The 18,480-nt window shown below is 36.7% G+C and overlaps 2 pseudogenes; one reads left to right on the top strand and one right to left on the bottom strand.

Annotated features, from left to right (window-relative positions):
• Positions 1 to 430: 430 nt before the first annotated feature.
• Positions 431 to 4,843, top strand: LOC104439034 (annotated as a pseudogene).
• A 140-nt stretch (positions 4,844 to 4,983) lies between these two features.
• LOC120291640 lies at positions 4,984 to 5,932 on the bottom strand (annotated as a pseudogene).
• Between the last annotated feature and the right edge of the window lie 12,548 nt (positions 5,933 to 18,480).

Genomic DNA, 18,480 nt, shown 5'->3' with positions numbered 1-18,480 from the left:
GGTCCGCCACCAGTGGACGAGGCAAAGGGGAAGGGAGGAGAGAGAGACTGTGTCTTTTAGAAAAATTCATTATGTAACTTCCCTCTAATTATAAAGTATTTATGTTTTAAACACCACACCCTTATCAACCACCTAACTGGTTCCCAAAAAAAAAACTGGTTCTCGAAATTGGATCTCTGGGTGATTTTGAGAGAGAAATAATAATTAAAAAGAAAATTCTTGAAAAAAGATGACAGGAGCCAAACAGTTGTCACTTGAGATTGAACCTATATGAGCTTTGATAATGCTTGCCCAGAGAATCAATCATTAATATTTCTTTTCCCTGTTCTCTTTCCTCCCGTCCAATTTCTGTGAGGCAAAATGATAGAATATCCTCTTTTCCTTTGGTCAAACCTCTTCCCTTCGCTATATAAAGGGAGGTACTTAATAGTTCCTCTTCATTCCAAAAACAGTGCTCTTTTCTTCCTCTCCAATCTCTCTCACACAGAATTGCATCCTATTCTCAAGACACACCAAAGAGGATCACATCAACTAGTAAACTCGCATCATTATCTAAATAGCTTATCGCGAATGGCAATAGAGAATGAGGCTGCTCCCTCCGTCCAGCTGTCAAGAGTCGCAGTTTCCGAAACACACGGCGAGAACTCGCCTTACTTTGCCGGGTGGAAAGCGTACGATGAAGACCCTTACAACGAGGCGAGCAATCAGTCTGGGGTCATCCAAATGGGATTATATGAGAACCAAGTAAGTATGCATCAGCACCAAAGACCATCCATGGTTTTTGAACTTTGAATTGTGTGATATGGTAGTATAATTCACATGTAATTCATACGGCTAATGATTCTTTCAAACAGGTCTCATTTGACTTGCTTGAAGAGTACTTGGAGAAGCATCCAGAGGCATCTTGTTGGGGCAAAGGAGCTACTGGGTTTAGAGAGAATGCCTTGTTTCAGGATTACCATGGCCTTCTCACTTTCCGAAAGGTACATACTGAAAATCTCTCGAGTCCTAGGAACAGCGAAAAGCAAGGTGGCTGAGCTGTGAGAATAGGAATTAATCAGCTATATAATTCTGCAGGCGATGGCAAGTTTCATGGAGGAAATCCGAGGCGGGAGGGCAAAATTCGACCCTGGACGAGTAGTCTTAACCGCTGGAGCGACCGCTGCTAATGAGCTATTGACCTTCCTTTTGGCCGACCTCGGCGATGCTTTGCTGGTCCCCACTCCTTATTATCCTGGGTAAAAATGGGCTTCTCCCTATGGGTGAGCGCATTTCCTGGTAGAATCGGGAGTCGGAGAACCCGAGGTCCGGTTCGGTTCCTGATTCTGAAGGGGCTGGATCCAATTCTCGGTTCCTTTTTTCTGAGAACTAGAACCGGAACCGTTACGGAACCGGTTACGGAAGAAAAAGTTCTTGAGAAACACAAAAGGGAAGAAAACCTGCTGAGGAAAAACAATAAAAGAAAAGGAAGGAAAAGGTCTTGAAAAAATGGGAGGTCAGCAAAAGAAGACAGCTGCAGGAGAGAAAGTGACGTGAGAGGAGACGGAAAAAATGGAAAAAGCAGAAAAGCAGAGAAGCAAAGAGACTGTTCATCTTCGTCGCTCTCCGCCCCGCAGCCGCTCGAGGGCTCCGCTACACCGGACGCCGCACCGTTGCCACACCAGCACCACAGCTCGATGACCCGACGCCCCTTCTACCCAAGCGTCTCACTGTCTCGCCGCTCGCCTACGCTGCCCTCCCTTTTTGTGTTTCTTTTTCCACAGGAACGGAGGAAAAATAAGGTACCAACTAGTTTTCATACTCTCTTCCTAAATGTTTACCATGTGATATTAATGTTAGCAGCAGTAGAGATTTCAAGACCATTCTTTTATGGGCAATTTATTTTTTGATGGGTCATGACCAATTTGCTGCTAGTGCTAGCTGTTACTCTATAAAATGCTTGGATTTACATTTTTATTCTACTGTACCCTTTTTTATATGTGGACAATGTCATCTAGATACACATACCGTAGAATTTGTTTGGGCTAATGTCAACATCATCCTCTAGGTTAATGGACAATGTTAAAGATTTTGCAACTTTATTGATCTTGATTGGCTGGTGTGTAGAAATTAGTCCAAATATTCTCTTTGTTTTAAAATTTATGATTATATTCTATTATTGTTGTATAGTTCAAATGTGAAAAAAAAAAAAAAACTATTGGAACCTAGAATCGACTTTGGAACCTGTGACAGAGTAGGTTTTAGGTTCTTGTTCGACAGATAGGTTTAGGTTCCAACGCATGTACACGAGAGTAGTTAGGATTTCAAATGGAACCAAGCGGAATCTGGAACCGCTCACCCCTACTTCTCCTGACTCACTAATATTTTAATACCAAAGTGGCTTAAGTCGACCGGCTTACATTAAACCGGTGAATGCACTCTACAAGTCCATAAGCTTGTGTGACGGAATGACTTAAGTGCCATAACTTCAAAGCTTGATGACACCCAAGTGCCACTTTTTTCAGTGGGACACTTAAGTGCCACCTCCGACCATGACCCAGAATCTACGTGGTGATATTTTATTATTTTTTTGCCTACGTGGCTCCGCCGGAGCTCCAAATCGGCATAAAAATTAAAAAAAATTAAAATTTTTAATTTTAAAAAATTTTAAAACTTTTTTTAAAAAGAAAATTTTAAAATTTTTAATTTTAAAAAATTAAAAAATTTTAAAAAATAAGAAAATTTTAAAAATTTTAATTTTAAAAAATTAAAAAATTTTAAAAATTTTAATTTTAAAAAATTAAAAATTTTAAAAATTTTAATTTTAAAAAATTAAAAAATTTTAAAAATTTTAATTTTAAAAAATTAAAAAATTTTAAAAATTTTAATTTTAAAAAATTAAAAATTTTAAAAATTTTAATTTTAAAAAATTAAAAAATTTTAAAAAAGAAAATTTTAAAAATTTTAATTTTAAAAAATTAAAAAATTTAAAAAAAAAAGAAAATTTTAAAAATTTTAATTTTAAAAATTTTAAAAATTATAAAAAAATTAAAAAAATTTAAGAAAATAATAAAATTTAAAAAATTTTAATTTTAAAAATTTAAAAAATTTAAAAAATAATAATAAGAAAATTTAAAAAAATTAAAAAATTAAAAAAGGGGGAGGCGGCGGCGGCGGAGGTGGCGGTGGTGAGGGAGCCGGCGGTGGCGGCAAGGGAGCCGCCCGTTCGGCCTCCCACTCCCCACTTTTTATAATTTTTATAATTTTAATTTTTTTAAAAAATTTTCTTAATTTTTAAAAATTTTAAAATTTTCTTAAATTAAAAAAATTAAAATTTTCTTAAATTAAAAAAATTAAAATTTTCTTAATTTAAAAAAAAAATAAATTTTCTTAATTTTTTTAAATTTTTTAAAATTTTCTTAATTTTTTAAAATTTTCTTAATTTTTTAAAATTTTCTTAATTTTTTAAAATTTTCTTAATTTTTTAAAATTTTTAATTTTTCTTATTTTTAAAATTTTTAAAATTTTAACATTTTTAAAATTTTTCTTAATTTTTAAAATTTTTAAAATTTTCTTAATTTTAAAATTTTTCTTAATTTTTAAAAAATTTTAAATTTTTCTTATTTTTTTTAAATTTTTGAATATTTTAAATCTAATTTAATTAATTTATATCTTATTATTTACACATAGACGTGAAACGGCGTCGTTTTTGCATTTTTCCGCCACGCGTCGGCGTGCAAAACGACGCCGTTTGGATCGAGCTCAGGAAAGTCGCCACGTCAGCTATTTGGCGGATTTTCGCGGAGTGGCACTTAAGTGTCCATTTTCTCAGATGATGGCACTTAAGTGTACCATTTTAAAGTTATGGCACTTAAGTGTCGTCTTGATTATGGATTTCAAGGTCCGTCACTCCATTAAACCTTAAGCTAACCAGGCCCTTTAATTTGGGAATTCTTTTTCCAGATTTGACAGAGACTTAAGGTGGAGAACCGGTGTGAATATTGTGCCCATAGTCTGTGATAGTTCGAACAATTTCCAGATCACAACTCAAGCTCTCGAAGCAGCCTACGAGCTTGCAGAATCAATGAACATCAGAGTGAGAGGAGTCTTGATCACCACCCTTCAAACCCGTTGGGCGTGACCGTGAGCCGGTCAGTCCCGAAGGACATCCTCGACTTCATGATGAGGAAGAACATCCACCTTGTCTCCGATGAAATCTACTCGGGCTCTGTCTTCTCGTCCTCTTGAGTTCGTGAGCGTTGCTGAGGTCCTCGAGGCACGTGAGTACAAGGGCTCCGAGCCGGTCCACATTGTTTACAGTCTCTCCAAGGACCTTGGCCTCCCGGGTTTCGGGTTGGCACAATTTACTCATACAATGACGAGGTTGTGACCACAGGAGACGGATGTCCAGCTTCACACTGATCTCTTCTCAAACGCAACACCTTCTTGCCTGCATGCTGTCCGACAAGAAGTTCGCAAAGAACTACATTGAGGTCAACCGCACCAGGCTGAGGAAGCGGTATGAGAGGATCATCGAGGACCTGAGGAGTGCCGGGATCGAGTGCCTAAAGGGCAACGCCGGGCTGTTTTGCTGGATGAACTTGAGCCCTCTTCTTGAGAAGCCCACAAAGAAGGTGAATTGGATCTCTGGAGGACCATGCTTCATGAACTGAAGCTTAACATATCTCCAGGTTCATCATGCCACTACACAGAGCCAAGTTGGTTTAGGGTGTGCTTTGCCAACATGAGTGAGCGCACACTAGAATTTGCACTTGAGAGGATACACAAGTACATGGAACAAAGAATCGGGCAATTGATGCATACATGGTGTGTGAAGAACAACAACAATTGGAGTTACACATGACCCGGGTTTGGCTCCCCGACAAAAAATTGGACACAGTGCGGTATTTATACTTCTTACCCTTTATTTTTCTTCACTTGTATTAAAGAATGATCACTAATTTTGACGAGGACAAAAAGAAATATTCTCTACGTATATGTGTGTCAAGTTCTTTGTTCCATGTACTTGTGTATCCTCTCAAGTGCAACTTCTAGTGTGCGCTCACTCATGTTGGCAAAGCACACCCTAAACCAACTTGGCTCTGAGCAGTGGCATGATGAACCTGGAGATATGTTAAGCTTCAGTTCATGAAGCATGGTCCTCCAGAGATCCAATTCACCTTCTTTTGTGGGCTTCTCAAGAAGAGGGCTCAAGTTCATCCAGCAAAACAGTCCAGCGTTGCCCTTTAGGCACTCGATCCCGGCACTCCTCAGGTCCTCGATGATCCTCTCATACCGCTTCCTCAGCCTGGTGCGGTTGACCTCAATGTAGTTCTTTGCGAACTTCTTGTCGGACAGCATGCAGGCAAGAAGGTGTTGCGTTTGAGAAGAGATCAGTGTGAAGCTGGACATCCGTCTCCCTGTGGTCACAACCTCGTCATTGTATGAGTAAATTGTGCCAACCCGAAAACCCGGGAGGCCAAGGTCCTTGGAGAGACTGTAAACAATGTGGACCGGCTCGGAGCCCTTGTACTCACGTGCCTCGAGGACCTCAGCAACGCTCACGAACTCAAGAGGACGAGAAGACAGAGCCCGAGTAGATTTCATCGGAGACAAGGTGGATGTTCTTCCTCATCATGAAGTCGAGGATGTCCTTCGGGACTGACCGGCTCACGGTCACGCCCAACGGGTTTGAAGGGTTGGTGATCAAGACTCCTCTCACTCTGATGTTCATTGATTCTGCAAGCTCATAGGCTGCTTCGAGAGCTTGAGTTGTGATCTGGAAATTGTTCGAACTATCACAGACTATGGGCACAAAATTCACATGGGTTCTCCACCTCACACATCAAGCGAAGCCCTTTACTTGATCCTCACCTCTACTGTAGCATTGTGGATGCCCTCCAATGTTTAACTCTAACATGGCCTGATATTGCATTCTCCATGAATACTGCATGTCAGTTTCTTTGTACTCCTATCATAACTCATTGGTAGGCTGTGAAACGCATCCTTCGATGTCTAGCGGATACTCCCCGTTATGGATTTATCTTCACTCACGCTTCTTCATTGGCTCTTCATGCATTTTCTGATGCTAGCTGGGTTGGTGATCGTGTTAACCGTCGCTTTGTTAGGGGATATTGTGTTTTTCGTGGCCGAAATCTTATCTCTTGGTGTTCATGCAAATAGTGAACTAGGGCACGATCCTGTACTAAGACTAAATACAAGTGCCTTGCCAACACAACCGTTGAAGTTTTGTGGATTGAGTATCTTCTTCATGGTCGCCATGCTCTACCACCTGATCCACCCACACTCTGGTGCGACAACTTTTTTGCCATTTATCTTACAGCAAACCTAGTTTTTTATGCTCGTACAAAACATGTGGAGATCGATTATCACTTCATTAGTGAGTGTCTAACTCGCAAAAAATTTTGTATTCAATTTATATCCTCCGCTGATCAACCCGCAAACATTCTTATTAAGGCTTGTCATCTACTTGGTTTCGTCTCTTAGGATCCAAGCTGACAGTTTGTTCCTCCTTGTTAGTTTGTGGGGGGATGTTGATCCAGTCCGGTACTAGTTATTCCAGCTCACATTAGAATCACAATATAATCAAAATATCCACATGACAAGCAATCCGAAACTGATAACATTGTCTCCAACTCGCACCAGAATCAAAGTGCAATATGAATATCAGCATAATATGCAATTCTTGATTGATTTAAATGTCTATCTCCATCAGTGGTTACCATTTTTGTTGGCAATATTTATTTCAAGAGATTCATTCCGTGTGTGTAGGAGTCATCGCTAATTGTAGTATGCAATTTAGAAATCAAAACATACAATTCCAACGTCTTCTATATTCTATTTTTTCTTTTTGCATCTCTAATCCTATCTTAATGAGTTGTTCAAAGTGGGGAAAAAAAAGCTCCAAAAAATATCCTACTATAGGCCACCCAGAAAATCATGGAGTAATTTGAGAAGTTGTGGAGGCAGAAAAAGAAATACTAAGATATGAGATCATAAATCAATCGGCTTAAATGGGTAACTAAGAACATTAAATACTTTCATACCACTATCGTACAAAGAAAACGACAAAATATGATCTCGATGTTGAAAAGTGATAAACAAAATTGGTGCCGTGAGCCTCGCATGTTGAGACAACACATCGTCGATTTCTACCGGTCACTTTATGACATTGTGAGACCTAGAGATTTCAAACCAATTCTAGACTAATGCCCTTGTCTAGTCTGGGAAGGTACGAATGAGGCTTTGACGACCCTAATGACTTAGGCTGCGTTTGGCAGTCGGGATAAAATTCAGGATAGGATATAATTTATCCAATCCTATGTTTGGTGCTCACTCAGGATAGGATAAAGTCGGATATAAGGGGGATATAGACAGGATAAAATTATCCCATGGGGGAGGTGGGATAAAGGTGGATAGGATTTCTAATATCCATAATAGGAAAGTTATTTTCTTGAATAACAAACTTATTAAATTAACAAAATTGAAATTATATTTCATTATAAATAATATTTGAATTCTAATTTAAGAAAATAAAAATAAAAATAAAAATTTAATTAATCTTATTTTAAATTATATATTCAATTTTAATTCTTTTTTATAATAAACATTCAATCTATAAATTAAATATTTATATTTATTATATATTTTAGGTATTTTTGTATTTTAAATATGTTAGTACAGTTTACTATTTGATAAATTTTTATTAAAGAATGATGAAAGGGAAAAAAAAGAAATAATAATGAAAATAATATAAAAAAGAAGAAAAATAAAATAAAATAAATAATAAATAAATTAAGGAATAGTGTTACGAGATATTTTCACCATCTTCACTTACGAACATATAGGTTCATTTATAATAATATGCCGTTTATATAAAAAAAAAATGTACATGATGTGAACATATCCGATTTTAATACTGCGATTTACCAAACACTAGACGGGATATAAAAAATCCCAGGATTTCATATCCTATCCTATCCAATCCTATCCCAATTAGAAATCCGGACGGCCAAACGTAGGAATTGAAGAGGATATCTTCCAGATGGGAGCATTTAAAGCTCCAAGAGCGGATGGGCTTAATGGTCAAATTTATTGTCATAATTGGGAGGATATTAAGCTAAGTCCCAAATCCAAAGAGTATGAATTAATCAGCTAGTGTAATTTCAGCTATAAAACTTTCTCTAAGGTTATGCCAAATGGCGTAAAACCTTAGCTTTATGAATTGAAAATTGTTGAGCAAATTGTCTATGTTAGTGGAAGGCAAATTCTACGCAATAGTTTGATTGTCCAGGAAGTCTGCATCAGTTAAGGATAAGGAAAAGGAAGAAGAAATTTCAAGTGGTATTAAAACTGGATATGCAAAAAGTTATGATAGGCTGGAATAGAATTTTCTAAGTGCTTGCATGTTAAAGATAAGATTGTGATAAATGAGCTTCTATAGTTATGCAATGCATTTTCACTATCTCTTTTAGTGTGAAAGGTAAGAGGGAACCTTCGTACTATTTTCAGCATTCACGTGAAATTAGGCAGGGAGATCCATTGAGTCCTTATTTGTCAATTATTATGGCCAATGTTCTTTCCAATCTTCGGAACAATGTAGTTGAGGATGGTAATATTAGAGAAATTAAGCTGAATATATTATACCCAATACTACCTCATATGTTATTTGCAAACGATGTCATCTTCGTTATGGATGGCACAAGAGTTGATAGTCCTAGTTATTGAGAAGATGGGAAAGTACCTAGGCATACCTTCAAAATTGGGGTTAGTGAAAGAAATAGATATCTGCTTGGATTCTAGCAAGGGTTAATATGAAGCTAGAGGGTTGGAAGGAACAATTGATGTCTAAAGTCGGTAAGGAGATCCGATTAAAACGGTTGTACAAGCCCTACCTCAATACGCAATGTCTATATTCAAGATTCATATATGTTTTTGTATAACTATTAAGTAAAAAAATAGCCTACTTTCGATGGAAACAAACTGAATCTAGTGTTCATTGAAAAAATTGGAAGTCCTAAAGACTAGAAAAAAATTATTGAGGACTTGCTTCAAATATTTTTTTTGCCTTCAATAGAGTTGTGTTGGGTAAGTAGGCATGTAGACTTTCACAATCCTCATCAACTTTATTGAGTCACTAATTTAAGAGGTATCTACTTTCTTAGGGAAGATTTTGGAATGCAAACAAGGGGTGTTGTCCTTTGTGGCATTGGCAAAGTTTGTTAATGGATAGAGATGTGATTTATCCTGAAGTTAGTTGGTCGGTGGGTGATGGAAAAAACTATCAACATACGTGACGATAAATGGTTGTCAGTTGGTTCGATAGGCAAACTAGCAAATCAAGGAGACCCTCAGACAATGATGGACTTGATTAATCGGAAGCAAGAGGGTGAAATGAACAAGAGCTGAGTAACCTATTCTTTTTTTCTTTTTCTTTTCTTTCTTTCTTTGGTTAGAAAATCATCAATTCAAAGAGCAAATAGTGAAGGAAATCTTAATAAAATTACACTCAGCTCTGATCTGGAGGAAGATAAACTTGTATGGACTGGGAATAAATTAGGATCCGACTCAGTGAAAAGCGGGTACAATAGGCTATATCTCATAGATCATCAACTGAATTCAAACTAAGCATCCCCATCTTATCAAACACCTAGGGCTCTTTCGACAAAAATGTGGAAGCCGAAACTCCTAGAAAAAAAAAAAACACGGCTCTTTATGTGGGAGGTATTTCAAATTGCACTACCCACATGAGAGAATCTGTACAGAAAGAAGGTCCTACCTAATCCTATTGGCCCTTTGTGCCTACAAAGCCCTAGAAACTACCGAACACATTTTCCTCCTTTGTCACCGTACAAGAGAAATCTGGTTAGATCCGGGATTAAGCATCTAGATTTCCCCATTAAATATCACTAGAATTGATGAGTGGGGGCTTGAATTCTTTGATTCAAGTACAGACTTTCATTTCAGGGAGAAGTTTGCTGGAGTAATGTGGTTTATTTGGAAAGCATGAAACACCCTTATCTTTCCATCTCACAAACCAGATTCGAGCTCAATTGGTGATAACACTCTCACAATGAACAAAAACTTAGATAGAACCCAGGAATGGTGAAGCGAGTTAAAAAGGCTAGCTAACCAACTGAACAGTGGACTTCGCTGGAAAGGGGGTCTCCGAAGCTCAACATCGATGGATCTTGGCTAGAAGGATCTTAGGGTCGATTGCCGGAGTTTCCCGTGATTCGAATAGCATGCCTATTGTAGGATTTGCAAAATTAGTGCGAGCCTCCTCAGTCCTCTGTGTCGAGGCCCTAGTTGTAAAAGACACACTACTGTACTTGCTCGAGGGACATGACCCGAGGACTCCAACTAATTTGTGCTTGGAGACAGATAACCTATCAATTGTTGAGTTTATTTCAGGAGATGTCCAAAGCTCATGGGCGCCGGGGAATGTCATAGAAGAGTGCCAAGGGATGCTTGGCCTAGTTGAAAGGTGTAAAAGTAGCCCATTGCCCCCTTGAAGCCAATCAACTCACAAACTATGTTATTAAAGTCCATTGCCAAAAGACCCTTCCTCCAAATTGGTTATCTAAACCTCCTCGGCACCTCTATGATATTTTATGTGCAGAGATTCATCGACTATTTTCTAATAGCATCGGTTATTGAATAGAAAAGGGCCTTTTTGACCCAAAGAAAAAAAAATAAGATTTGAAAGATATGTGACTCGAATTTTTTTATGCGTACGTACGGCAGTTTCTTGGCATGAGGATAGAAATTAAAATCGAAGGAAGCTTTCAACGTTTAAGGCAAGCATGGTAAGGAACGCACGGGCAAGTACACGCATGATGGAGGAAAAGAAAACTGAAGTAGACGGGGCATGACGAGTGGTGAAGCACGCGACCCAGTCAAAAGCAATGAGTTTAATGCATCATCATATATTCATAGGACCTATTTCGTTAATATTTTGTTATGCGGTTGGGTGTGTGCTCTAATTTTGTCTAGAGCACATTTATTTTACGGAAAACTCGAGATTAAAAATGATTGGTTATATCATTTAGAAAAATCAGTTAACGAAAAATATTTTCATTATCGACGATAATTTATGCTTAATTATTTTCGTGAATGATGATAATATTTTGCATTCTTCTTTAAGCGATACAAGCAATCATTTTTCAGAAAATACTTTCCAAATCTCAAATAGTTTGACGAAATATTATTAATTTAGAAAATATTTTAAAAAAATGATCATTTCTATTGTTTACAAAAATAAATGAACAAAAAATATTTTCACCGTTCATGAAAATATTTAAACATAAATTATTCTCGATAATAAAAATATTTTCAACTAACTAATTATCTCAACCAATGAAAGCGATCATTTTTTGAAAAATATATTTCAAATTATTCATTTTTTGTGAAACAAATAGGGCTTTGGCAAGTGTTTAATTTTCATGGGGCGATAGTGGATTGAAATGTAAGAATTATTGTGGCCCATATTATGTGATTTATTGTGGTTTAATAATGATTGAAATGCTATAAATAATATTGGTTATGAGAATGTACGACTCTAATAAAACTAAAAGGTATATCGCTTTGATGGAAGGCACCTTTTCAACGAACGTATAAATAGAGTCCGGTCCTCTCTCCACCCACATACGAATAACAGAAAGAACGCATTCTCTCCTCCATCAATTGAATACATTAAGGTTTAGTGGGTTAAAGGGAGAAATCGGATTTCTCCTTTTGGTTCGAGATCATTGGGTTTTCTACAACGATCATCATCAAGCGTAGCACTATGGATAAAGGTTTGTCGAATCTATTTGTGAAAATCATAAAGATCAAAGATCATTGATTTGTTATGAATTTCCGCATTAAGTTTTATATGAATTGTCTAACAGTTGGTATCAGAGCGTTTGGTTTATGATCTCATGATTTTTCCGTTTAAAGAAATATTATAGTTTATGTTTGATGATTTGTTGAACGATCCTGTTTGTAACATTTGTTGTTGTTGAAATGTTTTAGAAGGTTCTGTTAAAGAAAATCTGAATAATTGAATGTTTTTCATGGACTAAAATGGTGAAGAAAAGTTACTGTGTGTGCACGAGTGGAAAAAGACAAAAATGGAGGAATTCGGAATTTTGAGGGCAAGGAAAAAACTCGCCGGTTCCAGGTAAAATCCGGCAACCCACCGCTTGATTTTGGACCCACACCGTCGCACTGTCATGAGGAACATTAGCCATGAGTTTTCCGGTAAATCGGTGTTCGCCGAAGGCTAATCAAGCGGCGGAAGTGGCGGTGGTGGAAGTTTTGTGTTCTGAGAATTTTTCGTTTGATTTGGGGCCAATTTTTTGGTCATTTTCTCCGAAACTTGGACGCATGTGATCGTGCCGGCATGTTCTTCAAAACCCATTATTTATTTGTGTCTAGGATGGGCTGCCGGAGAAGAAACAGCCGGCGAAACCACGGCAGAACGGCAAAAAACGGCGAAGAATTGCGTCTGTATGCGAGGAAGAAGGCGCGTGAGCTCCACGCGCGCGCTGCGGTTGCAGGCGCGTGGAACCCATGTGCCACGCGCCTTCACGCGCGCGCAAGCGCTGCGCACGTGGGATCCATGCGCGGGGGCTTCCGCGCGGTTCTTGCACGCGCCCGCGCATTGGACGCGCGCGTGCAAGGCACGCACCTGACGTCCCCGCGCGGCCTTATTTACGTTTTTGCCCCTATGCCATTTTTAAAATTCCAATTTTGTCCCTCGCAATTTATTTACTGTTCTGCCCTTGTTTAATTAATAATTACAGTTCTGCCATTGCTGATTATTTACCATTTTGCCCCTGAATTATCACTTTATGATTCTGCCCTTATGGAATTAGGATTTTACAATTTTACCCTTATGCTTTGATTAAGTTTTTGTCCTTATGTGCAAATTTGATAAATATTTGTATTTTACAATATTAAAAATTTATATTATGAATGGTTTGTTAGTCACCAAAGTGGCCGAACCTTGAAGTTTTTTTGAATTTTTGATATTGTAAATTATTTTATTCAATTACCCATAATTAATTGATGCTATGTATGAAATTGATATGTTTTATATCATTATTGGAGTTATGGGTATATTGAAGTTTATTTATTATAAGAACTTAGGATTAACCAAAGGTTAATTATTTTCTTATAATTCATGAACACGATGGTTGATAATTAATATGATTTGTTAAATTTGTTTGTATATCCAAAGATAACAAATAAATTTTAATAAGATATATTTACAATTATCAATTAAAATGTATTAGCATCATTATGGTTTATATATATTTGTATATCATAGGATCGCCCAAAGGAGAACTATGATGTGCATGTGTAGTTTAGTTGGAATCGATTAGGTGATATTCTCAAAACATTAATGTATGAGTATTTTCTTACATATTTGCGGTAAGATGTACTGTTTCACTCCATTCGCACGCCTCATCTGTTCCCCTATTCAATAGGATAAATTTTCTTGATTGGAGTGAACAAGTCCAGTTTCACTTGGGTATCCTAGATCTTGATTTAGCACTTCAAATTGAGAAATCAACTGCTATTACTGATGAAAGTAGCAATGATGAAAAGTCTTTCCATAAAGCTTGGAAAAGATCGAACAGACTGAGCTTAATGTTTATGCAAATGACAGTTGCAAATAATTTAAAGACTTCTCTTCCCAAGACTAACAATGCTAAGGAATTTATGAAATTTGTGGAAGAGCGTTCTCAAACTGCTGATAAGTCACTTGCTGGTACACTGATGAGCACACTAACCACAATGAAATATGATAGTCCGCATACCATGCATGAGCATATACTTGAGATGACTAATTTAGCAGCAAAGTTAAGGACTTTGGGAATGAATGTGGATGAGTACTTTTTAGTACAATTTATACTTAATTCCTTACCTCATGAGCAATATGGGTCATTTCAAATGAATTACAACACTATAAAGGATAAGTGAAATGTAAACGAATTGGCCAGTATGTTAGTTCAAGAGGAAACAAGGATAAAGAATCAAAAGGTTCATTCTGTTCATCTCTCAAGTTATCAAGAAGTTCGAAAGAATTTTAAGAGGAAAGGTGGAAGGAGCAAGAAGAAAGGACTACACGTCCTGAATGACTCTTCAAAGGCTTCTCAAATCCACAAGAAGGAACACAATCTTATTAAGTGTCATTTTTGCAACAAAATTGGACACTTGAAGAAAGATTTTCTGAAATGTAAGGCTTGGTTCGAAAAGAAATGTAAGCATTGTGCTTTAGTATGTTTTGAATCAAACTTTCATCAAGTTCCTTATAATACTTGGTGGATTGATTGGTGCCACCACTCATGTGTCAAATACGATGCAGAGATTTCTTACGATTTAAACTATAAAGCCAAATGAAAGTTATGTGATTACGGGAACGAGACAAAGCTCAGTTGAAGGCATTAGCACTTATCGTTTGATCTTAGATACTGGGCATTATTTGGATTTGTTTCAAACCCTTTATGTACCTACATTTTCTTGCAATTTAGTTTCTTTGCCAAGACTTGATGTGGTGGGATTTTATTATAAGTTTGGATCTGAATCTTTCAATTTATTTAAGAGTGATACTTTTATTGGAACTGGAACTGGAACTTTATGTGATGGTCTTTACAAATTTAGACTTGATAATACATTTGTTGAGACATTAATGACCTTGCATCATAATGTTGGCACTAAACGAAGTTTAGTGAATGAAAATTCTGCTTACTTGTGGCATAAACGTTTGGGTCATATATCCAAAGAAAGAATGCAAAGATTAGTGAAGAATGAAATTCTTCCAAATTTGGATTTTACTGACCTTGGAGTGTGTATTGATTGTATTAAAGGTAAACAAACAAAACACACTAAGAGAGGTGCCACAAGAAGCAAAGAGTTTCTTGAAATTATACATACTGACATATGTGGTCCTTTTGATGTTCCTTCTTTTAGTAATGAAAGCTATTTCATAACCTTTATTGATGATTTTTCACGTTATGGTTATATTTATCTATTACATGATCAGTCTCAATCAGTGAATGCACTTGAAGTGTATATTAAAGAGGTTGAGAGGCAATTAGATAGAAAGGTGAAAATAGTAAGATCGGATAGAGGTGATGAATATTATGGAAAGTATGATGAATTAGGACAATGTCCAGGTCCATTTGCTAAATTCCTTAAAAGACATGGCATTTGTGCTCAACACACAATGCCAGGTACACCACAACAAAATGGTGTATCAAAAAGGCGTAATCGTACTTTAATGGAAATGGTTAGGAGTATAATGAGCCATTCATCTTTACCCTTGTCTTTGTGGATATATGCTTTAAAGACTTCTATGTATTTGTTAAATAGGGTTCCTAGTAAGGCAGTTCCAAAGACTCCATTTGAACTGTAGACGGGAAGGAAACCTAGTTTACGACACCTGCATGTTTGGGGTTGTCAAGCAGAAGTAAGAATTTACAATCCACATGAAAGGAAATTGGATTCAAGAATGACCAGTGGTTATTTCATTGGTTATGCGAGAGAAATCCAAAGGGTATAAATTTTATTGTCCTAATCATAGTACAAGAATTGTTGAATCTGGAAATGCTAGGTTCATTGAGAATGGTGACATCAGTGGGAGTGAAAGAATGCGTGATGCTTGCATTCAAGAAGTAAGGGTAGAAGTTCCTATGCCTAAAGCTTCTAAAGTTGTTGTTTCTGATATTATAGTACAATCTAACAATAATCGAGAACAACAAACACTCAATAATGGAGATGTCAATAATGAACCTCCAATAGCCGAGTCACAAGAAATAGCATTAAGGAGATCTCAAAGAGAAAAGAGATCGGCTATTTCTGATGACTATATGGTTTATCTACAAGAGTCAGAAATTGACTTAGGAATTGGAAATGATCCAGATTCATTTTCCCAAACCATGGAATGTGAAGATTCTAATGAATGGTTTAATGCCATGGAAGAAGAGTTAAAATCCATGCATCAAAACCAAGTTTGGGATATAGTTGAATTGCCTAAAGGATGTAAGAAGGTCGGGTGTAAATGGGTCTTTAAGACCAAACGCGACTCAAAAGGCAATATTGAACGACATAAAGCCAGACTTGTTGCAAAGGGTTTTACTCAAAAAGAAGGCATTGACTATAAAGTGACATTTTCACCAGTCTCTAAGAATGACTCACTTAGAATCATTATGGCTTTGGTGGCTCATTATGACTTGGAGTTACACCAAATGGATGTAACAACCGCATTTCTTAATGGGAATTTAGAGGAAGAGGTTTATATGGACCAACCCGAAGGCTTTTTAGTTAAAGGAAAGGAACACATGGTATGTAAATTAAAGAAGTCAATATATGGACTTAAACAAGCTTCCCGACAATGGTATCTTAAGTTTAACGATACCATAACTTCATTTGGATTTAAGGAAAACACCGTTGATCAATGTATATATATGAAGATTAGTGGGAGCAAGTTTATTTTTCTAGTTCTGTATGTTGATGATATTTTGCTTGCTACTAATGATCTTGGTTTGTTACATGAAACCAAGAAATTTCTCTTTGAGAATTTTGAAGTGAAGGATATGGGAGAGGCAACATATGTGATAGGAATAGAAATATTCCGTGATAGATCACAAGGATTATTACGATTGTCTCAGAAAGCCTACATTGAGAAAATTTTAGAAAGATTTAATATGAATAAATATTCAGCGGGAATAGTTCCAATTCAAAAAGGTGATAAATTTAGCCTTATGCAATGTCCGAAAAGTGAATTGGAACGAGGACAGATGAATAATATTCCTTATGCATCTGTTGTGGGAAGCTTAATGTATGTACAAACTTGCACCAGACCAGACATCAGTTTTGTTGTCGGAATGCTGGGTAGGTATCAAAGTAATCCTAGAATGGATCATTGGAAAGCTGCAAAGAAAGTTCTTAGATACTTGCAAGGAACGAAGAATCATATGCTCACTTATAAAAGATCGATCATCTTGAGGTGATTGGATATTTAGATTCGAACTTAAGCTGGATGTGTCGATACAAGAAAATCAACATTTGGTTACTTGTTTCTTCGGCCGGAGGGGTAATTTCATGGAAGAGTGCGAAGCGTCGGTTATTGTTGCATCCACTATGGAAGCTGAATTTGTGGCATGCTTTGAGGCCACAATTCATGGATTATGGCTGCAGAATTTTATTTCGGGGCTTGTGATCGTTGTGAGTATTGCCAAGCCCCTTTGAAAATCTATTGTGATAACTCTGCAGCAATTTTCTTCTCTAAGAATGACAAGTATTCTAAGGGTGCTAAGCATATGGAGATCAAATACTTGTCTGTCAAAGAAGAAGTTCAGAAACAAAGAGTGTCAATTGAGCACATTAGCACAAGTCTTATGATAGCAGATCCATTAACAAAAGGATTGCCACCCAAAACATTTAATGAGCATGTTGAAAGGATGGGCATTATTGGACGTCATTATTTGTATTATGATTGTATTAAGTTTATGTATTTGACACTTTGAGCTCACTTACATGTTTTTGATATTTCCTGTTTTCTATTTAGTATACATTATGGAAATAGATTAATGTTAAACAGGATAGTTTTTAAAGAAACATTATGGTTGGACTATTACTGTACTTCTCATTTATGGATCATGTTAAGTAAAGTACTATAGTTGTAATACATAGAAGGGACTATGTCAATTAATGACATATAATCGCTATGACTCGCATTAGTTTTCTTTACTTAATTGTGATTATTATGTGATTGCCAATTTAATGAAATTTTATAGCATAATCTTATTGTGCACATTATGGTATTCATTAAACCATGAAAGGAGAATCATATGGGCCAAGTGGGAGAATGTAAGAATTATTGTGGCCCATATTATATGATTTATTATATGGTTTAATAATTATTGAAATGCTATAAATAATATTGGTTATGAGAAGGTACGACTCTGATAAAACGAAATGGTATATCGCTTTGATGGAAGGCACCTTTTCAACGAACGTATAAATAGAGTCCGGTCCTCTCTCCACCCACATACGAACAATGTAAAAGAACGTATTCTCTCCTCCATCAATTGAATACATTAAGGTTTAGTGGGTTAAGGGGGAGAAATCGGATTTCTCCTTTTTGGTTCGAGATCATTAGGTTTTCTACAACGATCATCATCAAGCGTAGCACTATGGATAAAAGTTTGTCTGAATCTATTTGTGAAAATTATGAAGATCAAAGATCATTGATTTGTTATGAATTTCCGCATTAAGTTTTATATGAATTGTCTAACATGAAAATGCACTCAAACCTTGAGATGCCTGGAGAAACCTGAACTTTCAAAGTGCTAATCCTTCGTTGGGTTACGATGGGTGAGGAGAAGTTCGTGGAGAGTCTTGGATGATAAGCACTCCGACGCTCAAGCCGATGCAGTATGGGAGGAGATCGGAGAAATTAGAGCCGACATTATATCCGTGTCGAAG

Source organism: Eucalyptus grandis, chromosome 3 (assembly GCF_016545825.1).
Source record: "Eucalyptus grandis isolate ANBG69807.140 chromosome 3, ASM1654582v1, whole genome shotgun sequence".
NCBI lineage: Eukaryota > Viridiplantae > Streptophyta > Magnoliopsida > Myrtales > Myrtaceae > Eucalyptus > Eucalyptus grandis.
This window is presented reverse-complemented; position numbering and strand designations above follow the sequence as displayed.